The following is a 23050-nucleotide window of genomic DNA, read 5'->3' as shown; positions in this document are numbered from 1 at the left end:
GGATGACCCATGGGGTGTCCCAATTGTTCAGGCAAATGGATTTTGTGTGAGCCGACCCCTTTAAATTTCTTTCTTAAAACCTAAGTGGGGCGACTCATTTGCTATGTTGCTTCCTCCTCTTCTCATCCCAAATCGAAACCCTTCTTCAAACTCTCCACCGGCCACAATCTCCTAAATCCATCCCCTTATCCACCCAAAAATCTTTGATTTCTACCTCAAAATCTAGAGTAAACACATCCTCTTGGCATATCTTTGATCAAAACCCTTTCCTTCTTGCTCTCCATCAAAATCTTAAGCCCTAATCTCCAAAATTCGAGACAATCACCTCAAAATCCCTTACTCCTCTTTTTTTTCTTCTATCCTTCACCCTCCACTATTCTCTTGATCGGTTCTCTAGCTCTCTTTGGAAGCTGAAGAAAGAAGAAAGAAGATGGGCTCAGGATCATTTTAGGGAGAGATGATGTTAAGGGATTCATGAAAATTGAGGCTAAAGATTTGAGTGTAGAGATGAGATTGCTCCACCACATGATTTTCAAGATTTGCTTTCCCAAAAGGGGTAGATATGATTTGATGACTGGTTGAGACATCTGTTTGATGCATCATGTAGTCTCTGAGTCTCCACTAAATTTGTTATTCCTGATGATTGATGCCATGAGGGAGGCTTTGAATAGATCCAAGGCTCCCTTGCCCTATAGAATGGCTTTGACAGTGATATTTAGGGAGTTTGGTGTGAGCTTTGAGGGGGAGGTTGTTTGTAGATTATTGAACACTGATACCTACAATGACCACTCCCTTCGACGTATGGGTTTTATTAGAGTGGATGGTCATTGGACCAAGGGCCGAGGAGCTGCAGTCAAGGAGGAGGAGGAGGAGCATGCTAAGGGGGAGGGTCCCTCATCACCACCTGAGCCCAGGTAGAGCCCTGATGTTCACTTTGTATCAGAGCCTGAGGCAGGATCCTCAGTCAGTGCACGCCCATCTACGAGCCGTGCCATGCCATCATCACTTAGATTGGGGAAGGATGAGATGGGACTATTAGCTGAGCGAGTAGCAGGTATTCTCTCCATCCAGCAGTAGCAGTTTCAGAAGCAGGTCCTTCAGCAGCTTCAGCAGTTTCAGCAACATCAGCAGCAGATTCTCCAGCAAATGCAGTAGCAGCAGTATCACCCACCTAAGCCGAGTTTTTTTTCTACCTCTTCTTCAGATCTCTTAGTCGTGCCACACATTTCTTCTTTGGTACAGCTATTGTCTGATCTGAGCTCCAGATTAGAGAGTATAGAGAGCTCTATACTCAAATTTAGTGACAGGATCTTTGATATTGAGAGAGAGATCAGACTGATACTAGATTCACTATTAGTAGGAGTGAACACATCGAGCAGCTCTTCACATTAGTTAGCTGATCTAGCTCGAGAGGTTAAGAAACTCCATAACTTGCTTCGATCGACACTTGAGCTAATCCAGATTGATATTAGAGACTTGAGGGACTTTGTTTCCTCTGATCTTGATGGGCTCAGAGTTTTAGTGAGAGGAGTCCTGTCCTAGTTAGATGCCATTAGGATTCAGCTTCAGTCCAGACCCTCCATATCCAGTGAGCCCACTTTTGTTCAGCCTATTGCCTTTCATCCTCTGACATCTTCTACTCGAACCAAACCATCCAGTTGAGGCCGAGGCTAATTCTATTTCGGTTGTTTTGATCTTGAGCTCGATGCCCATGCTCCCTGATCTGATCATTTTGTATTAGTAGTTTTAAGTTACATACTACTTAGTTGTTGTATTTTGTTTTAGTAGTTGAATGTATGAGAGGATTATGCTTATAGATATATATTATGACTTGATCATTGTAATGAATGAATGTATTTGACTCTTGTAACCTCTTATTTTGTTGTAATTAGTGTATGAGGTTATCTATTATCATTACTTTATATGGCCAACCTCTGTTTATATGTGAATGAATGAATGTCTATTATATTTAAAATTACTCTGATACCTGATGTACCACCATAGCTCATTAAAAATTTTACTCTCTCTAATCCATTTTTGATGATGTCAAAAAGGGAGAGAAGGTAGTCCATCTTGAATTTTTATGAATTTTTTTGAATTTTGCTCTGATACATCCATCTTTTGCTCTGATACATATCTCTTTACCTCTATTTTGATATTTTTACAAAATACTCTGATACATCTATTTTTAATTCCTGCTCTGATACCTTCATTTTTGTCTTAATACCAAAATGCTCTGATATATCTATTTTTGATTTTGCAAAATATTCTGATACATCTATTTTTGATTCTTACTCCGATTCCTTCATTTTTGACTTGATACTAAAATACTTTGATACATCTATTTTGATTTTGCAAAATGCTCTAATACATCTATTTTTGATTCTTGCTCTGATACTTTTATCTTTACTTTGATACCAAAATAAGAAAGAGAGAAAGAAAGATTCTTTTTATATACATATTGCTTTGATACTAAAAATAAGAAAGAGAAAAAAAAAATTTATGAACCATTTTTGTTTTGATAACAAATATAAATAAATTTTTTACAACTTGATCACTTTTTATATAAGAAAGAGAGAGAATTTTTTTTAAAATGGTCAAAATGGTTACTTTCATCTCTTTCATATAAGAAAGGGGAGAATTTTGCTGATTAGAAATAATTTTTAGAAAACCCTAATACCTTCACAAATAATTTTCAGCAAAATGATTTAAAACATTACAACTTGTTAAAAATATGTGTCTCATGATATTCTATACTTAATCTTTGGTATGTTCCTATAAGTACTTCACAAACTCAATCCCTTGAGCTTTATGGATCTTTTTTATGAAAACTCAAATATTTTATCATCATCAAAAAGAGGAAGATTGTTGCTTCAAAAATTAATTTTGATGATCACAAACTATTTGAAAAAATTACTAATGAGTTTTTTTATCCTTGAAGAATATTTTAGTGATGTTTTAGGTAGTCCAAAATATTGAGTTTGAAAAGCTCCATCAAGTATGCCAAAGTTGATGTTTCTGTAAGTTAAAGCCTTTTAGAAGTATCAAATTGATTTAAATTTATTTAAGAGTATTTAACAGTATTCTGATAAGTTTTGAATCTTAAATATATGAAAAATTAGGTTGGAATAAAATGGGATGACCCAACTGGGTCATCTCCTTCCATTGGGTAGCCTGCATGCTCTATTTTTGGCTTGTGGTATACAGTGGGATGATCCATGGGATGACCCTTGAGACCTTGAGACCAAAATAGAGAGTCTGTTTTTCAGACTGGTCAAATAAGGTGACCCATGGGACTCTCCAGTCGCAGTGCGACGACCCATGGAACATTCCATTCTGAGCGAACTTCGTAATGGCTAGTTTTCAGCCCATTTTGGTGTATTTAATCCACATTAAACATACTCCAACGGCTCTTAATTGACACTAAGACACTCTCAAGTCCAAATGGAGATTATAAATGCTCTCTAGAGATAAAAAATCAATCAAAATTTATGTATTCAAGCTCACATTCATGAAAGTGATAGAAATCTCTAACAAGAGAGAAAAAAAATAATCAATCAGCTCACCAACCACTCTCTACCTACATTCAAGTGTGCCAATCATTTGAGGGTGTTCAGTAAAAGCTTTTTTTCCTTAAGTATTATATTTTTTTTGCATTTATTATGCTTATTTAAGGGGCTATTGTGCTGAAATTTCTGTATACTATTCACTTGCTATTGTATTTTGGGTTTTGAGTTTTGGAAAGTTTTAAAACTCAGATAGGTTGATCAAAACTTAAAATCGAAGTGTGTGTGGGTTGGTTTGTATCCAAAAAATAAGTGTTCTTGTTTAGATAGCAAGGGTCGGTGTTATCTAACATTTTGTATTTTGTAATCCTTTTAGTGGATTGAATTCTCAAGTAGGGACTTGAGGAGTGGATGTAGATGCAAGTTTGGCACCGAACCACTATAAATCTCTTATGTTTGTTGTATTTATATCTTTTTATTCATTCATTATACTTTATACTTGCTTACTTATCATTTGTAGTTGATTTCATTTTTTTAGCTAATCAATTCACTATACTCAACAAGTATAGCACATTACTTGAGTGTCCTAATCATAAAATTTTAAAAAAGACTCAATTCACCCCTCCTCTTGGGCTCCATATTAGGCAACATAAATTTTATTATCAAATAGCTTCCCTGATATCCATCAAGAATCAATCTCTGGATCAATAGGATTTTAATCTAACTAATTCTAAAATTGATTGGAGCCTAATTTGTTTCATAATTGGGCTAGGACTCAATTAGTTAGTTTGTTATAACTAATTCCTAAGTTAGTTAAGATTGGGTTCAAGAATTAGTTAGAATTTGATCAAGATCTTGAATTTTTTTTGGAATAGGACTAAACCCAAACCAACCCATGTGATATTAATTCTCCATGCCCCACACCTCTTCACGTAGAATTCCTAATACCCAAAAACTAGATGTGCGCCCCCTTCTCCTCTCTTCCATGTGTGAGGCATCCCTTCTCCTCTTTCTTGTCGCCCAAAAGAAATAAAGAAAGAAGGGTGCATCCAAGAGTTGGACGCCCCATATCTCATGCACCTTGTCTCTCCTCTTCTCCTCCCTTCTTGAAAAGATTTTTGTGAGAGTTTACTATTGGTTTTTGGGCATCAAAGAGGGCTTCTTCTACTAATTTTATAGCAAAAAATTAGAAAAAAAAGTTTTTTTCAAAGAGAGAAAAAGAAGGAAGAAGAAGGATCCTCTTTCTTGTGCGCAGCCTTGAAGAAGGAGTTTTTCTTTCAATTTTTTTTTATTTTTTTAAAATAAAAATTAAATTATATTTAATTTTTAATATAAAAATTTAGAAAAAAAATATTAAAAAAATTTGGTTGGATGTTTGGGACTTTCTAGAGTTCTAGAGTAAGGAAGAAGAAAGGTCTTCTTTCTTATGTGCAGCTTTGAAGGAGTTCTTCTTCTAGATTTTTTTTTTACTTTTTTTTAAGATAAAAATCAGATTAGATTTAATTTTTAAAATAAAAATTTAGATGAGAAATATTAAAAAAATTTGGTTGAGCGTTTGGGGTTTTCTGGAGTTCTAGATCAAGGAAAAAAAGGAAAAAGAAGAGAGAAGACCTGTTCTTCTCTTGGGTCTCTCTTTTAGATTCTTCTAGAACTCAAGATCTTATATAATTCTCAGTATGAAAAATTAGATTAGATCTAATTTTTATCATAAAAATCAGAGAAAAAATTTTTCTCAAAGGCATGAAAGAAAGAGAGAAAAGTTCTCTCTTATGCATGAAAAAATTGAGGAGAAAGGATTCTTCTCTTGATTTTTATTATAGAGATCATTTGTATGGATCCAGAAAGAAAAGAAGAGGATCTCCTTATTCTTCATCTTCATCATGTTCCTCTTAGATCAGCCAAAGGATGGTGTCTTTGTGAGCTAGCACTCTCGAGGAGATCGATTAGCATAAGGGCTTCGTGTGGATACACATAGAGGCCGGATACATGTACGGCTGCCTGGCATCATGAAGAACCAACTATCATAGATTTTGGATGTGGTGATCTACTACCCATGCTTAGGTATAAAGTTTTGAATTCAATTAATATTTAGATATGATCTAAATATAAAATAAATATGATCTATACTTACTAAATTTTAGATTTCAGATGTGCATACACGCATATTAGTTCATGTCATAGATCTTGTATAATGATTTTAGATTTGATCTATGCATGTATTATAAATTAAATTACTTAATTTATGTATATTCTACTATAAATTTTTAAAAATACATACACATCACCCACCACGCTTTCCTTCAAATAGTATCAGAGCGAAGGTTCGTTATGACATGAACATATATGCATGTAGAGTTAAAATCTAGATTTAGCAATGCATGAGATGTATTATGATCTGATTTTAGATATGATCTAATATAAAAATCAGATCTGATATAATTTAAATTTGATCTAAATTTTTGCATATATGATATGTGAATTAGATTAGATATTTTAAGTAGCAAAGTACTCGGATTGGATAATCACCAAGCCGTCCAGTCATAGGAGCAAGTAGGGTTACATGACCCTCTCTTCCCATTCAATGGGATGCTCTTCATGATGTGCAGGGGTGCCATTGTGAGATCCCATAAGGAAGAAAGCGAAAGGAAGAACTTACTTTTCTACAAAGCCATAAATGTTGAAATCCTAGGATTTGTTGTATGTGATACAAAGCATGAATTGTATGAAAAATAAAATATCTAATCTACATGATTAAAATTATTTTAATCATAAAAATAAAATTTAAAATAATAAAATATTTAGATATGATCTAAAGATTATTATTTTTTAAATTATTAGATCCATAAAATGAGTTAGTTATAGGGATAACTAGATCATAGCCTCCCATCGAGGTGAATGATAATGGGTCCATTACTTCAGATTGACATTGCAGGCGCCATTTGTCTAATATTTTCTCTGAATGATGGAATTATCATTCATCATATGATGACTCTGTTGAACTATCTGATGGTGGTTAGGTTGATCGAGCCATCCTCGAGCCTGATCATTCTTTGGCTAGTATCACTGAGTAGGTTCATGTTAATGGTTGGACCTAATCAGAACTTTCAGTGGAGGTCCATCGTCTACTGAAATAAAATCTGGGATGAAATTAAATACTAAAAATTATTTGAAAAATAATTGGTTGAGAACCTACCCATAAATGCATATGGGTTGACCGAGCCATCCTCGGGCTTATATGCAATCTGTATGGATTCTAGTACCCACTAAGAAATTAAGATAATTTTTTAAATTGAAGGTAGAGGCTACCAATTTATATAAAATAGTAAGAGAATCTTTAGACTAAAATTCAAGTCTTTAGGCTTAAAATATTTCATATACTTATAGGTTAATTGTTCTTTTTTCAGAAATGACTAGAATATTGTCACTTTGTTCATTGTTAAACAGGGACAACATTATCAAATCTAACTTTGATAGCTAGTATTAGAAGTTGAATATAGTTTTTTAGCGAATTGATCAAAAAGTCTCAAGCTAATCCAAATAGGCTTAAAAGAGAAATCAGTAAATCGTTGCTGGTCAAGATGTTATGTGATAACTCCTTGAAGTTTCTCTATTGGTAATACTACTACCTGGGTATGGGATACTGACAGTGCAAGTTATATTTGTAAATAGTTGCAAAAGACTTCAAGATAGCAGAAGGTTTGAAAATAACAAGAGTCTCCTGAATGTAAGACATGGAAGTCTGTTCCAGTCTTAGCATCAGAAATCGTTGAGCTTGTTTTCAATTCTGAAGATGTCATTTTAAGTGATTGTCACTATTGTCCAATCTTATTGATGGTGTCAATAAGAATGATTATTGTGATATCATTGTGAATGATACTGCAATAATGAGTGGACAATTGAAAATGACATAAACTCATTACCATAGCCTATTAGTGTAAAGTACATATTTAACTAGCATCCTAGATTAGACAATATCGTTGAAGCCTACTTTGGGTATAGTTGACTTATTCATCTTTTATTGAAAATGGTGAACGAGCCAATAATATTTTGAGTTTCATACATATTGATGTATTTGCACTCATGAACATAAGTGCTACAAGAGAGCTTTACTACTTCATTAAAATCTCTGACGACCTATCTTGACATGGATGCATTTTGCTTATGAAGCATAAATCTGAGTCAATTGAAATGTTCAAACAATTCTATAATGAGGTAGAAAAATAAACTACAAAGAGTATTATAACTCATCAGTTAGACTGATGAAGTGAATACTCTTACAGTAAGTTTTTGACATGTCTTGGAGAAAATTAGATTCTCTTTTAATGGACCTCTCTTGGAACATCACTATTTAAAAGGGTGTCTGAAAAGAAAAATTGAACTTTGTTAGACATAGTTTGGTCCACTGTGGGGTTTGCTGGTCTACCTGAGGTTATGCTTTAGAGACTACTTGATATGTGCTCAAGAACATTCAGAGCAAATCGATCACCAAAACTCTATATGGGATATGGACTTGGGTAATTCGATAATCTCTTACTTTAATGTTTGGAGTATCGAACTTATGTGCAATTTACTAACCGACTAGCTTAGATCTTGATTTGATAAATATTATATTAAGGATATTTTTTCTACCTTCTTATTGGACATGAGATGTTCATGAATCTTAAGGTATTCTTTTTGAAAAAGAAGTTTCTTGATGAAGGAACTGATGCCATTAAGAGCAAGCTTGGTGAAGCTTGATAGGTAGAGGAACCAACTCTAACACAAACCAATAGAACTAAAGTTGATTAGATCAAATTTGGAGCCCGATGTAAAGGCATCTCTGAGTAGATACGATAGAGTACCATGTTAGCTGAACAGATAGTTCGATTTCTAAGTTCGGAAAGAAGATTTGATCTCCCATACAGATGCTGTATAGGGATCTAACTTTGAGAAGTAGCTTGGAGCCATTAAATCTGAAATAAAATCTATCAAGATTGATGATGTATGGACATTCATTGATTTACCTGAAGGGATAAGACCCATAGGGTGTGAGTGGATTTCAGATGGATAAGAGGTGCAGACGAAAAGGTAGAGACCTATTAATTCTATCCGATTGTCAAAGGATTTTATCAAAGTTATAGTGTTGACTATGATGAGATATTTTTCTTATAGCAATCCTCAAGTCCATTCGGATTAAATTAAACTTCTCAAAATTAGAATATACATTTTGAACGTATGGCTTCATTGAGAACGAAGAAGAATCCTTTATATACAAAGGGGCTAATAGTTCTGTAGAAATATTCTTTATGTTGTTTAGATGAAATTCTCTTAATTGAAAATGACATCTCTACATTGCAGAGAATAAAAGTTTGGTTGTCATCTCTGTTCTCCATAAAGGTTTGGAAGGTTATGAGAACCATCCTTAAATATTTATGAAACACTAAGGACTAATGGCTCATTTATGGAGAATCTGACTTAAAATCTGTGGAATACTGTTTTCAGTTTCTAGTTGGATGGGAATGATAAAGTTGTATCGGATTGTATTTTTATCCTAAAAAGATGAGTGACATATTGGAAAGGTTCCATATAGTATTTAGTAGTCAGTTTTATTTGCAATACGGAGTTCTTTACGATATTTGATATTGGTAAAGAAGTTGTTTGGTTATGAAAGTTCATCAACGAGCATGGAGTGGCACCCTTCATTGATGGTCCAGTCTTTCTATATCGACAGCAATACTGGAGCCATAGCTTAAGCTGAAGAATTGATATTTCATCTAAGAACCAAACACTTCTGCATTACAATTAACTTGTTCGATAAGATCAAAATAAAGTCGACTTTAGGAAGATTGACTGAAAGGAGAACTTGACCAGCCCATTGACTACAACAATCGGATCTAATGAGTTCGATGATCTAAAATGAAAGATGGGTATTTGATACCAATATGATTGGCTTTAGTCCAAGTGGAAGTTGTTGAAAAATATATCCTAAAGTCAATCATCTATGTTGTAGATGATTGTGCTTCATACAAGTATATAAATTATAAAATAATAAATATTATTTGGCAGATTCATCATAAGAAATATATTTTTCAAAATTGAACTCATATGTTATGATAAAGTCCTTAGAATTACTACCAAAATGATAAAAAAAGATTTATTATGTGGTTCTTAAATCCTGCTCATGACCAAATGATACAATTATTACAAGGATGATAATTGTATCAAGTGTAGGTCATTGTATGCCATATTGGTTGGTTGTCCTCTTAACCAGGACTTGTAGTGACACGGGTATGACATATGGGTGCTTTGTAGGAGTACATTTCACTGAGCGTGACCACTTCTAGAGCACTCTGCTATCAAGGATTACTCTGATAGGATATGGGTATATATGTCCCTTGGACCTGAGGCTACCTCGATGACTTGTAAGCAATTCACTGTGCTTTGGTGTCAGACTATCTGAATTTTTAATTCGATGATGAAAGATTTATGGGTAAAGTCAAGTACTTGTGAAGTCTGAGTGTGAGTCAACATGAAATTGACCGCTCTAAGTAAAATTGTAGATGATGCATCACTGTGTTTCAATTTAGCAAAATTTTGACCCAAGTAATCCTAGTGAGGAGTCACAGAATTTTTAAGGTTGAGACACAATATGGACCATTCTTCCTGGATTGACAGTTTAACCCTTAGTCATTCTTGAGCATCAAGTATCAAAAAGATGAATTATATGGTAACTATATTCATATGGGTTATAGAGTGTTGCTGGGCATACATTCGGCCTATCCGGACGTCGGATCCCATTGCTAGATGGTTACATCAATTAGTATAGGAATTGTTCTTATGCTACCGACTTAGGTTCGAATCTATAGGGTCACACATATAGAAGTACTTATCTGATCAAATGGCTGATCGACGATTATGAATCATTGAAGGATTTAATTATCAATTTGATTGATGATTAGTCCTATGCAAAGGTTACAATAAATTATTTACTAATGGTTAATAAATTAGAAGAATAATTAATTAATAATATGATTGTTAATTGGCTCAATTTGATTGAGCAATGGAGATTGAATTAGATCTAATTGAATTAGATTTAATTAGATTGATTTTGGATTGATTGGATGCATCCCTATTGAATAATAGGGCTTGTTCCAATCAATCTTAGGAATGCAAATCAAATTCTAAATTGAATAGGATTTAATTATTTTATATATGTTTTGAATATTGGATCAAATCTTATTGGATAATAGGCTTGATTGGATCAAGTTCTATTATCAAATAGCTTCCCTGATATCCATCAAGATCAATCCCTGGATCAATGAGGTTTTAATCTAACTAATTTCAAAATCGATTGGAGCCTAATTTATTTCATAATTGGGCTAGGATCTAATTAGTTAGTTTATTATAACTAATTCCTAAGTTAGTTAAGATTGAGTCCAAGAATTAGTTAGAATTTGATCAAGATCTTGAATCTTATTTGGAATAGGACTAAATTCAAACCAACCTATGTGATATTAATTCTCCATGCCCCACACCTCTTCACATGGAATTCCTAATGCCCAAAAACTAGATGTGTGCCCCCTTCTCCTCTGTTCCATGCATGAGGCATCCCTTCTCCTCTTTCTTGTTGCCCAAAAGAAATAAAGGAAGAAGGGGGCATCCAAGAGTTGGACGCCCCATATCTCATGCACCTTGTCTCTCCTCTTCTCCTCCCTTCTTGAAAGAATTTTTGTGAGAGTTTGCTGCTGATTTTTAGATATTAAAGAGGGCTTCTTCTGCTGATTTTACAGTAAAAAATTAGAAAAAAAAATTCTTTCCAAAGAGAGAAAGAGAAGGAAGAAGAAGGATCCTCTTTCTTGTGCACAGCCTTGAAGAAGAAGGAGTTCTTCTTTCAATTTTTTTTTAAATTTTTTTTAAGATAAAAAATTAGATTAAATCTGATTTTAACATGAATATTTAGGAAAAAAATATCAAAAAAATCTGGTTGGACGTTTGGAGCTTTCTAGAGTTTTAGATCAAGGAAGAAGAAGGGTCTTCTTTCTTGTGTGCAGCCTTGAAGAAGGAGTTCTTCATTCAGATTTTTTTTTACTTTTCTCCAAGATAAAAAAAGATTAGATCTAATTTTCAATATGAGAATTTAAAGGAGAAATATCAAAAAAAATTAGTTGAGCATTTGGGGTATCCTAGAGTTCTAGATCAAGGAGAAAAAGAGAGAAGAAGAGAGAAGAATGATTCTTCTCTTGGATCTCTCCTTTGGATTCTTCTAGAGCTCAAGATCTCATATGATTCTCAGTATAAAAAAATAAATTAGATTTGATTTTTATCATGAAAATCAGAGAAAAAAATTTTTCTCAAAGGTGTGAAAGGAAGAGAGAAAGGTTCTCTCTTATGCATGAAAAAATTGAGAAGAAAGGATTCTTCTCTTGATCTCTATTATAAAGATCAGATGCATGGATCCAGAAAGAAAAGGAGAGGGTCTCCTTATTCTTTATCTTCATCATGTTCCTCTTAGATCAGTCAAAGGATGGTGTCTTCGCGAGCTAGCACTCTCGAGGAGATTGATCAGTACAAGGATTTCATGTGGATATCCGTAGAGACCGGACGTATGTGCGGCTGTCAGGCATCATGAAGAATCAACTATCACGGATTTTGGATGCAGTGATCTACTACCCATGCTCAGATATGAAGTTTTAAATTTAATTAATATTTAGATATGATCTAAATATAAAATAGATATAATCTATACTTGTTGAATTTTAGATTTCAGATGTGTATACACGCATATTAATTTATATCATAGATCCTGTATGGTGATTTTAGATTTGATCTATGCATGCATTATAGATTAAATTATTTAATCTATGTATATTTCGCTGTAAATTTTTAAAAATGCATGCACATCACCCACCATGCTTCCTTTTATAAATTGCCAGTAATATTGATTACTGTGTTTGGTACATGTAGGTAATGTTACAGTAAAATTACTAAAAATCTTAATTGACATGTTTGGTATAACAATCAGATTATTGGTAATATGAAATCAAATTTTTAAAATACCCCCTTAACCTTATAATAATAATAATAAAATAAAATAAAATATTATATTATATTATTATATATAATGATATTTATATAATAATTATAATATAATATAATATATTTTAATATAATATATTTTAATAATTATAATTTAATATAGTATATTATAATATAATATATTTTAATATAGTATATTATAATATATAAATCTTTTCCTTTGGAAGAGCACACCTTTACATGCTTATTTTTTCACAGTGGGTATCCTTAATTTGTATGTTTTTGCAAAACATCTAACCAAACCAAACTATACAGCCAGAATTATGAGAAACAGGCAATATTTAGTATAAAGATAAGGTTGCATTTTATATTATACTATATTAAAATATCTTATATTATAATAATTATATAAATATCATTATATATAATAATATAATATAATATATTATATTATTATTATTATTATAAGATTAAGAGAGTATTTTAGAAATTTGATTTTATATTGCCAATAATCTGATTGTCATACCAAATATGTCAATCAAGATTTTTAGTAATTTTATTGTAACATAACCTACATGTATCAAATATAGTAATCAACATTATTGGCAATTTAATGATGGCAATCTATCTTGAAGGTAATCCAGATTACCTTTCAAGATTGCCTGGTGATGCACCAAACGCAACCTTATCTCTTCTCTATGTCATCAACGACAATGGCAGAATGTAGGAGGGGCCAGAAAATAGAACATCTTTTCCTCCAAAATCATTTAAGCGAAGAAGCATCAAATTGAGACTTTTGCCACCAATCTGCCCAGAAACCTCATATATCCACTCGTTCCACCTTAAAAATCTCCTCTTCGAAGTACATGCAGAGAGGGAGAAAAAAAAAAAAAAAAGCCTAGTATATTGTATATATGGAGATGCTCACTCTGCTATTGGATGCTCAGTGATCCAATCCTTCAACTCTCTGCAACACCGCACCACCTTGAGAAAGCGCTACAGGAGGGAGAACCAACAACCCTGTGCTCTTAAATACGTGAAGACGCACACACACTCGCATATATATATATATATATATATATATATATATATATATATATATATATATATATATATATGGCAATTTGTTTATTTACGGTAATTTGTGATAGATTTATTTAAGACTCCAATTAGAATTATAATAACCAAACATGGAAGGACAGACTGTATTTCGTTAACTATGGAAATGAGTTTAATGAACTTTTCTATGTTTAAACTTCTCATGATGCCCGAAAACCAACATACCATATTCAATTATTATAATTCTACTAGGAGTCTTCAATAAAACTATCATATAGTACCATAAATAAGTAAATTGCCCGTTATATATATATATATATATATATATATATATATATATATATATATATATATATATGTCTTCAACTCTTTTAAGAGCACGGGTTTATTTGTTCTCCCTCTGTATTGTTTTCTCAAGGTAGTGTTGCAAAGGGTTGAAGAATTGGATTGCTGAGTATCCAACAACAGAGTAAGCGTCTTCATACACATAATAGAATAGGCCTAGAGAGATTTTTAAGATGGAACGAGTGGATTCATGTAGTTTTTGGGCAGACTGGGGGCAGAAATCTCAATTTGAGGCTTTCTTCCCACTATTTCATATAAAAGAAATGATTTTGAGGGAAAAGATGGTTCTGTTTTCTGCCTCCTCCTGTATTCTGCTATTGCCATCTATGACAGAGAAAAAAAATCCTATCTTTATGCTAAACATTGCCTATTTCTCATAATTCTGGCTAAATATAGTTCGCTTTGGTTGTGGTTGTGCTAAAAGGATATAAAGGATGCCCACTATGAACATATAGGGTCTGTAATGGTGGGCTTTTCCAAAGGAAAAGACTTATTATTGGGTTCTTGTTTGATATATCTACATGTTTTTTCGTGCATATATGATATTCTGTCACTTCTTTTAGGTGCGTTTATTCCCTTTCTCCTTCTAGCACAGGAGGTTGTTCTCATACTTTTTTATCTGGATGGAAAGCTGATCCTTCAAATCTTAAGGTTACATCACAGTTATTTATAACATAGCTTTGGAAAAGAACAGGATAAGCCATGTAATTATGTAAAGCGGAATAACTTGTAAAGTTTTTATTCTTCTTCCTCGTTTTTATTGTCTCTATTTCCCACTTCTTGTTCTTCTTCTTCTTGCATTGGTGGTGGTGATCGTGGTGTTATGTTTCTATATTTTAGATAAAAGCCTCATTGCTCTGCCAGATCTGTTATCACTACTGCTTTCATTGAACATTTGCTTGGCTTATTTTTTGTCACACAAGCTTGTTAAGCTCTGCTCAGAAAACATATTTATAATTTCAGCAATCCATGCAGTGCTGTTGTTTTATGTAACAACTGTTGTTGCTTTCATATTTGTCTAGAAAGAATGTTCACTTTCTTTTTAATCTTCTCTTCCTTTTGTTTGGTATTTGAAGAGACAAGCAATCAACAATGGACGTGTTATAGCCCAAACCAAGCCCAATCCAGCCAGACCCAAGCCCATTCAAAAAAAAAAAAAAAAAAAAAAAAGAGGAAAAACCGGGAAGAAGACTCCCGATAGGAGTCTTCTTCTCCGGCGAGATCCGAGCAAATTAGGAGTCCTAGGACCTCTCGAAGTCCTAGGACCCTCTATAAGAAGACCTCCTCTTTTCATAGAAACCCAACATCGGCCCCCTTCCTCTCTCTTTCTCCTTGTTTTTCCGATCGGAGCCACGGACACCGTTTTGATTCTCGCCGTGATTGCCCGCCGGTGGGGTCACTGGAGGTCGAGGTGAGTTTTCGTCTTCTTCCCCTCTTCCTTCCCCTTCCTCCCGTGCCCTTGTGCGCGGCTGCCGGCGACGGGAGTCATCGATTTTCGGTCGAGAAAATGGACCTCTATTTTGATCTCTTTTTCCCGTGGATTTTTCGGCGCCGGCGATCGCAATCGACCGCCGGCCATACCTCTCTGTGACCGGGGGAATGGCCCCCCTCTGCCGCCGGCCTCCGCCGCGGCGGCCGTGGCCTGAACGACCCGGCACAAGGAGGGGACCGCCGGTCCCCTGTTCGGCCTGGAAGAAGCCCAAGAAGAAAAAAAAAAAAAGAAAAGAGAAAGAAGAAGAAAAAGAGAAAAAGAAAAGAAAAGAAAAAGAAGAAAAAGAGAAAAAGAAAAGGAAAGAAAAAAAAGAAGAAAAAAAGAAAAAGAAAATAAAATAAAATAAAATAAAAATAAAAAAAAATATATATATATATTTATATATATATATATAAATAAATAAATAAGAAAATAATAATAATAAAAAAAATGATGAGAGAGAGAGTTTCTCTCTCTTCTCTCAGTCTGAACCCTGACTTTCTCTCTCTGAAATTGGACTTTCTCTCTCTACTTTCTCTCTCTAGAATTTTTTCTCTCTAGATTGTTTCTCTCTCTTGATGGATTTCTCTCTCTCTAAAGTTATTCCTCTAGGATTAGCGTAGTGGAAGGCTTCATCTGATGATTTTGATCGAGTTTAAGGAAGAGTCTGATTTTAAGTGAGATTTTGATTTGGGATCTGTTTAGATTGAATTTTGAATTAAAATTAATGTAAAAATATAATTTTGGATAATAGGCACGGAAGAATCTCCTAGAAGTTAGTCGATCTGTTCATTTAGTGCTCTGTGAAAGGTAAGTAATGAATCATCTTCTCGAGATATTCTATATTTATTCTGAAAATAAATAATTATTCTCTGAAATTATGCATGATTTATGAAATTATGTTTTGAAAGAAAAGTGCTTTTGAAATGTTATGGTATGTCGATTTATGCGCATGTTCAGTGAAAAATTATGATATATTATGATACAAAGTGTTTGATACAGATTGGATTTATGCTCTCAGCCTAACTATGTTTCAGTGGGCTCCGCCAATGAGGATTATACGTTGGTACTCAGTGGACCCTGCCAGTGGGGGTTGTGCGCTGGTGTTTGTGGACCTTGCCAGTGGGGGTTGTGCGCTGGTATTTGTGGACCCTGCCAGTGGGGGTTGTGCGCTGGTATTCTATGGACTCCGCCAATGGGGGTTAAACGTTGGTCATAGTCAAGACTGTTGAGTTACGAGTGTTTTGAATCGAATCGAATTTATGATTATATTATATGTGAATATTTGAAAATATTTGATTTGTATTAAATCAGCATGAAATATACTCTTATGTTTATTTGCAGCATTATTCTTGAAAATTATATAATATCTGAAATATCTAGTTGAGATATTTGTTACTTACTGGGCTGTCTAGCTCATTACCTTTCTTTCTATTTTTCAGATTCAGATAATTAATTTTGAGCATGGGACGAAATATTGGGACAGAGCTTTTAGAAGCGAGATTAGCATTGTCAATTTCATTGAATTTAGATCTATTGTTTTTATTTTTTTAGCAAAAAAAAATTTATTGGATGTAAGACATTTGATTTAATTACTTGAATTACAGTTGAATAATAATTATTTGAATTTATTCCGCTGTGATGCATTGATATCGTGATGAGATGCCTTGCATGCTTATGGAGAGAGTTCTTCATAAGTATGTGGCAGTTGCCACGACCCTCGATTCACAATCTCGGGTCGGGGGCGTGACAGGACGTCACCGAAAATACAAAAATTTTGCTCGGCCGAATCCAAGATCTCGAGCTGGGGAATGCCACCAAGATCATCGGCTACCTTCTTTTGAAGCATAGCCATCAAGAAATCATGGAGTATGCCTGTGGAACTAATATGTAGATTCTTGATCTGATCAATGAAGCCAAAGCTTATCTCTTATCATCTTCGAAGCCCCACACTTTGAATCCTATGCATGCTCTTCCTGATTAGCCAATCGAACCACCCGTCAACAATTTTGACCTTCTGCCTCCATATGCTGACTTTATTGGAGACTTCCATCGCCATGGAGAGTTTATCAGCTTCAGTGAACAGTTAAATGCTGCAAACCTCTTGGGGCTCAATTCATCCGGCAGTGATCACTACCCGGAGGCAGCACCAGGTGGAGGTGTGCAAGAATTCTCTATCAAGCCTTGTCATTTTTTAAATATGGGTTACTGTGAGAATGGAATGAGCTGTAGGTTCTCTCTTGGTCAGATCATGTCTAATGGATTATCCTGTAACCATATTGCAGATATTAATGAGTTAAGTAATCAAGACCAGGCCATTCAGCCTGGGCCACTGGAGGAGATAGAAATGGAGATCATGGAGCTCTTAAAATCAAGGAGGGGGTTGCCTGTTTCTTTAGCCGCATTACCCATATTGTATCTTGAAAAGTATGGGAAGTTGCTTCAGCCTGAGAGGTACCTTAGTGACAGCCAGCGGCATGTGAATGCTACTTTCAGCTTGATACGGTTGCTTGCTCAACTGAAAAGTATTCGGCTTACAGATAGGTACTTCTTTGCTCTCTCATGGTTGTTTCTTAGTACTTCTGCATGTGTGAGGTATTATTTGCTTCTTAGTACTTCTGCATTTGTGAGATATTATTTGCTTGGGCTTTGGCTGTCTTTGCACTTCAGTGGATCTTGGCTATTTTGAGCCTCACAGTTTTAACCTTTAAAAGATGTCTCAAGAGAGAGAAAAAGTTCCATTCCATATAAATCAGAGTCTTTCTTGACTATTCCTTGACTAACAACCGATGTGAGATTAAAGGTGCCCTCCTCCCGCAATAAATCCTGCCTAGATAATTAATGGTGTTCCACTTCAATTCTTGTGGATAAAAAACCTATATCCTAGTAAAACACAGTATAACTTTTTCACCTTTTTTTTTTGCCTTTTTAAATCTCCATTAATTGTGGTCATAATTTAGTTGCAGACCATATGGAGAGCTTGCAATAGCACTAGCAGAAGAGGCTCTGCATTACTTGGAGTACAGGAATGAGGGAAGTGATCTAGGAGAATCACTCGACATGATTTATATTACTTTCCGAGCTGAAAGCAAATTCACTAACGAAGATGTTGTAAACTACTTCAGTTATTCTCCTCCTCTTCTTCTTGAAAAGGTTTAAATAATGAAACAAGTTTGCCGAGTTTTAGTGTACTACCTTTTCTCTGTGATCAGCAAGTATGGTCCGGTTCGTGGTGTGCAAATACCACGACGAGAGAAACGAATGTTTGGTTTTGTGAGCTTCTACCACCCGGAAACCGCACAACTTATTTTAGCGATGGACAACCTCATTTGATAATGCTCCAGTCTCATTGGCGAGCTCCATTTCTTCTCTTAAAAAAAATGAATTATTTGTTGCGTGGACCGCCATGTCCATTGCTTTTTGTAACCTAAACTTGGCCATCTAAATGCAATAATCGAAAGTAGCACTAACTCATAGAGATAGAAGTTGGACAGCTGGAATCAAACAGTAGAATTGATTGGGAATTGGATAGCCACTCGTGTTACTAATTACATCAAGATAGTTCTCTTGGACTCTTTTCTTGTTATTCCTTCTCTATCTCTGCTCTAAAATCTATCATCCTCACTCTCGTGGATGTATTTATATTAGAGTTGTATAATATATTTATCTCGTTAAAGAAAATAAAAGAAAAAAAAGAGTTGGAGTACCCATCTCGAGTAATATTCAACTTCTTTCTTCGCATGTTGCACATCCTTCTTCATATAGTTCACGATACTCATGTGGTTGATGTGTGATGCTGATTCATTGATAGAGCTATAGTGGGATGATAATTTGGTGAGCATGGATAGCATGGGCAATAACAATGGATGCTAAAAATAGGACCATGATTTTTCCATCTACTATCGGCATGATGCAATGATAATGATACTGTACAAGTTTGTGAGGATATTTACATGCAAATAATCTAGGAGATTATGCTAGGCGAGAAGGATTCTTTAACTAATTTGAGTGCATTATGTACGTGCATGTGCAAGTGAGAATCAAGGCCTAACTGATTGATGATAACACCTCCTCCTTGGCAATAGCGATTCTTGGTTTAAAAAAATTTAGATGATACATCTCTAAGTATTTTGCCTTTGTAAGTAATTTCAAGCGTGTCTCCATTTTATTTCTCTGAAAAAATACATGCATGTGTAAATGGAGAAATTTTAGATAATACCATTCTTTAATGGAAGAACAACCCACTTTTGTTAGATTAGCATTGTATCAAGGTTAGTCTATCTTCTATTCCTTATTCTGGATTTTATTGGTCAGCTTTTTTTTTTCCTTCAATCTTCCATTACTATTTAAAGGAAATAGGTCTTCAATGTCATCTTTGTCCACTATGCTGTCCGAGCTCCCAACTATAAGATGTCTACAGAAGCATATGTAGACCTAGTTAACCCGGAATAACAAGGCAAACTCAAAATATATTCAAGTGAACCCACAGCCACGACGAGCGCAGAAATGTAGGCAAGCCCACTGATCTATTAGTATGGCCATTAGTTGTTTGAAGTGATTCTCTTGGGAAAGTTTCATGAGATTCACATGGTGAAAAGCCATGCATGGTGACTAAACATCCTGGGATTTGCTACAGTTGAGTGACAACTTGAAACCCAGTCACTGTAAAGTGCCCATGGTAATTGTTGAACTTTCAATCCAATATCAAGGCCAGCATCACATAAATTTTTAATTTTTCATATCAAACTTGTAAATAAGCCCCTGAGATGCATAAGTAGTAGTATGTCTTCACCATGTCCATAAATCATCACGTGTCTTCTGCATTACAAGGACGACATCTGAGTACTGCCTGCAGCCTCACCATCTTGCATTCCTGGAATCCTCTAGAATCTTCTTAGCATCATATGTTGCTAGTGTATGTTTGTGTTAGAAAATCTAATTGAGCCATAGGCTTTCATGTGATACGTATTATGTACAGCCATTGTAATTGGTGATTCTGAGACTTCAAATTCTAGGTCATCTATAATTTGGCAGAACAATGCATTTATAATAGGTTACATACAATAGTTATGTAACCTAAGTTATCCAACCCTCTCTACAAAATTACAGTGTTGGTACTTTTCTAGAATCTATCTGATACTGAAATAGGAGATAGGAAACCAACATCTGAACTTTGTCAATATCTCAACAGAGCTGATTCCATTCCTGTTTTCTTATACGAGTTGTGACCAGCTATGCGGTAGAAACAATACTCCTAATGACGAAGTGCAGTCCAAAAGATCACTAATGAATCCCTCAACCTGACATGAAATATCCTGAGAGGGAAATTAGGGTGCTATTTTCCTGAAATCAATCATATATTTCGTCCTTTCATCCAACTCTTGTTGTCCACACATCCAAGAATTTTTTGTTCTGTTAACCAGCTTTGAGTTCATATGCATCTGACACTCTCAACTAATTTTCAGATTTTCCTATAATCTGTTTGCTGCTTAAATTTGTGCTGAATTGCCAGCAACTGAAGTGTGATGATACCATCAATTGAACAGAGCTGCTGCCATTTCTGATGTGTCCTGTTAAGATACCCCCACTGGTTTAATCTGAATGTTCTTCAAGAAGCTCCTGATTTTCTGAATCGGTTCTGGAATCTCTGCACTGATATGCTCTGTCCATGATCAGAATATTTTGGCTGTTTGCAGGGCTACCATTTGCGGAAGATATGCATGATAGTTAAAGCACCTTTTGTTTCATTCTTTCCATAGACACGATAGTCCCATTGCTAAAAGTGTCGCAAGGCCGTTGTCTAGAAGGTCCTCTGATCGTCCATTGTTCCATAACAAATATTGGGTCTGTGGAAGATCTCTGAAATGAAGGTTATCCTGAAGGAACGCCCGGACCTTTCTTGAGAATGGACATTGGAGAAACAAGTGATCAGCTATCTTTATACTAGAGTCATATAAGGAGCAGCTATTTTTGCCTTGCCACCCTCGCTTGACTTGGTTAGTTTTTGTAAGAATTTTATCTAGAAGACTGAGATGACAAAGGAAATACTTAACCTTCGGTGGGAATTTGTTTTTCCATATTATTTTACTGAATGGGGGTCGCACCCCTCCATCTAACAAAAATCAACAACAGTATTTTGTTGAGAATGTCTTCACTGAAAACCATTTCCAGTTTATGCTATCTGATCTGTTTGAGAATCTAACCTCTTTCAGCATGTCTCTCAGTGTTTGCTGGTCAGGAATCAGCCAGGGTGCAAGGATCCTGCTCCCGTTGCTAGTGAAGATTCAAAAAGCTTCTGCCACTGTGATCTCTTTGAATGGTGATGCTATGAAAAGCAAAGGAAATAACTCCTTAATTGGTTGGTCTAGCAGCCATGAGTCTCCCCAAAAGGAGATTTGCTTCCCATTTCCTGCTGTGAATTTTACCATTGCTTGGAACAGACCTTTGACCTTCAGAGCGCTCCTCCAAAACTCTAATAACTTCTGACTAGTTGGTAAATTTAGTGAGATCATTTGGTCACTGTAGTAACCTATTTTGATCAATTCTCTCCAAGATTTTCCAATATCTGAAAATGCATTCCACCACCATTTACAGAAAATTACGTGGTTTAGGATTTTCAGATTGGTGATTCCCATTCCTCCAACTTTCTTTGGGTGACAAACCATAGCCCAGTTCAATAGATTTTTCCATCTTATTCTCTTCCTTTCCATTCCATAGAAAAGCTCTGCACAGTCTGTCAATTTTTTTGATGATTCCTGCTGGTAGAATGAGATTTGTCATCCAAAATAGTACCCGTTGCGGCCAATCCCCTGTAGCACCTGTCACCGATGAAGAGCACCTACAAAATGAAGTCCACACTGATCGGAATTGTATCCTGCAGGATCCTTCGATACTTAAGTCAGTGGGGGATTGGTGAATAGTAAATAAAGAGTATTTTAAGTGGCAAAATGTTAGCGCAGAATTATCTCACCAATGCTGTTCGTTTACCTCTCTTTTGTAGATGATTTCGATGTAACCATCGAGCACGTTGGTCCCACTTTTTATTACGCCATGATCATGGAGTTAATGGACTATTTATGCCCATTGATGGTCGTGACACATAGTCGGTAACCGTTCATAACAGTTAGACACTGTGGGTTTCGCACATTCTGGCATTATGTGATCATGGGGTGGGCGGTAATCTTGCCATTGATCACATTCTGGCCTTCTGTGCTGGCAGTTTTAGATAAGCCGACTATATATTGGTAATAGTAGTCGATCGATCATGTGTCGGTAGATCATATGTCGATAGTCATAGAGATCTGAATGATCATAAATCAATAACTCTGATATGCTGATGATTATCGGTCGGAGATTAACAGTTGTCGTAGTTGTCTATTGATAGCTGAGAATAGCTGATTGTCAGTCAGCCGACTGATTATTAGTCAGCACTTTGTACTTGTGAGGCTGATTTTGAGTCAGAATCGGGGGTCAGTTGAATTGTCCTAATATTTGCCCCCCACTCTTGAGTCCAAAATAGTCTGACATGCATGTTGGCATGTGGTCTGTCACGTTGGATGAAGGGAGTTGTCACATATCGTCTCGAGCCCTAATTTTGGTTGGTGGCATTAAAGATTTTTTGGAATACGAGAGATCTCCAACTATTTTGTTATTT

General features: G+C 35.1%; 1 pseudogene; it reads left to right on the top strand.

Annotated features, from left to right (window-relative positions):
- Positions 1-696: 696 nt before the first annotated feature.
- On the top strand, positions 697-18729 carry LOC105035713 (zinc finger CCCH domain-containing protein 18-like; annotated as a pseudogene).
- The last annotated feature ends 4321 nt before the right edge of the window (positions 18730-23050 follow it).

Source organism: Elaeis guineensis, chromosome 14 (assembly GCF_000442705.2).
Source record: "Elaeis guineensis isolate ETL-2024a chromosome 14, EG11, whole genome shotgun sequence".
NCBI classification, from domain to species: Eukaryota; Viridiplantae; Streptophyta; class Magnoliopsida; order Arecales; family Arecaceae; genus Elaeis; species Elaeis guineensis.
The sequence above is the reverse complement of the archived record's forward strand: the minus strand, read 5'-3'. Positions and strand labels throughout refer to the sequence as shown.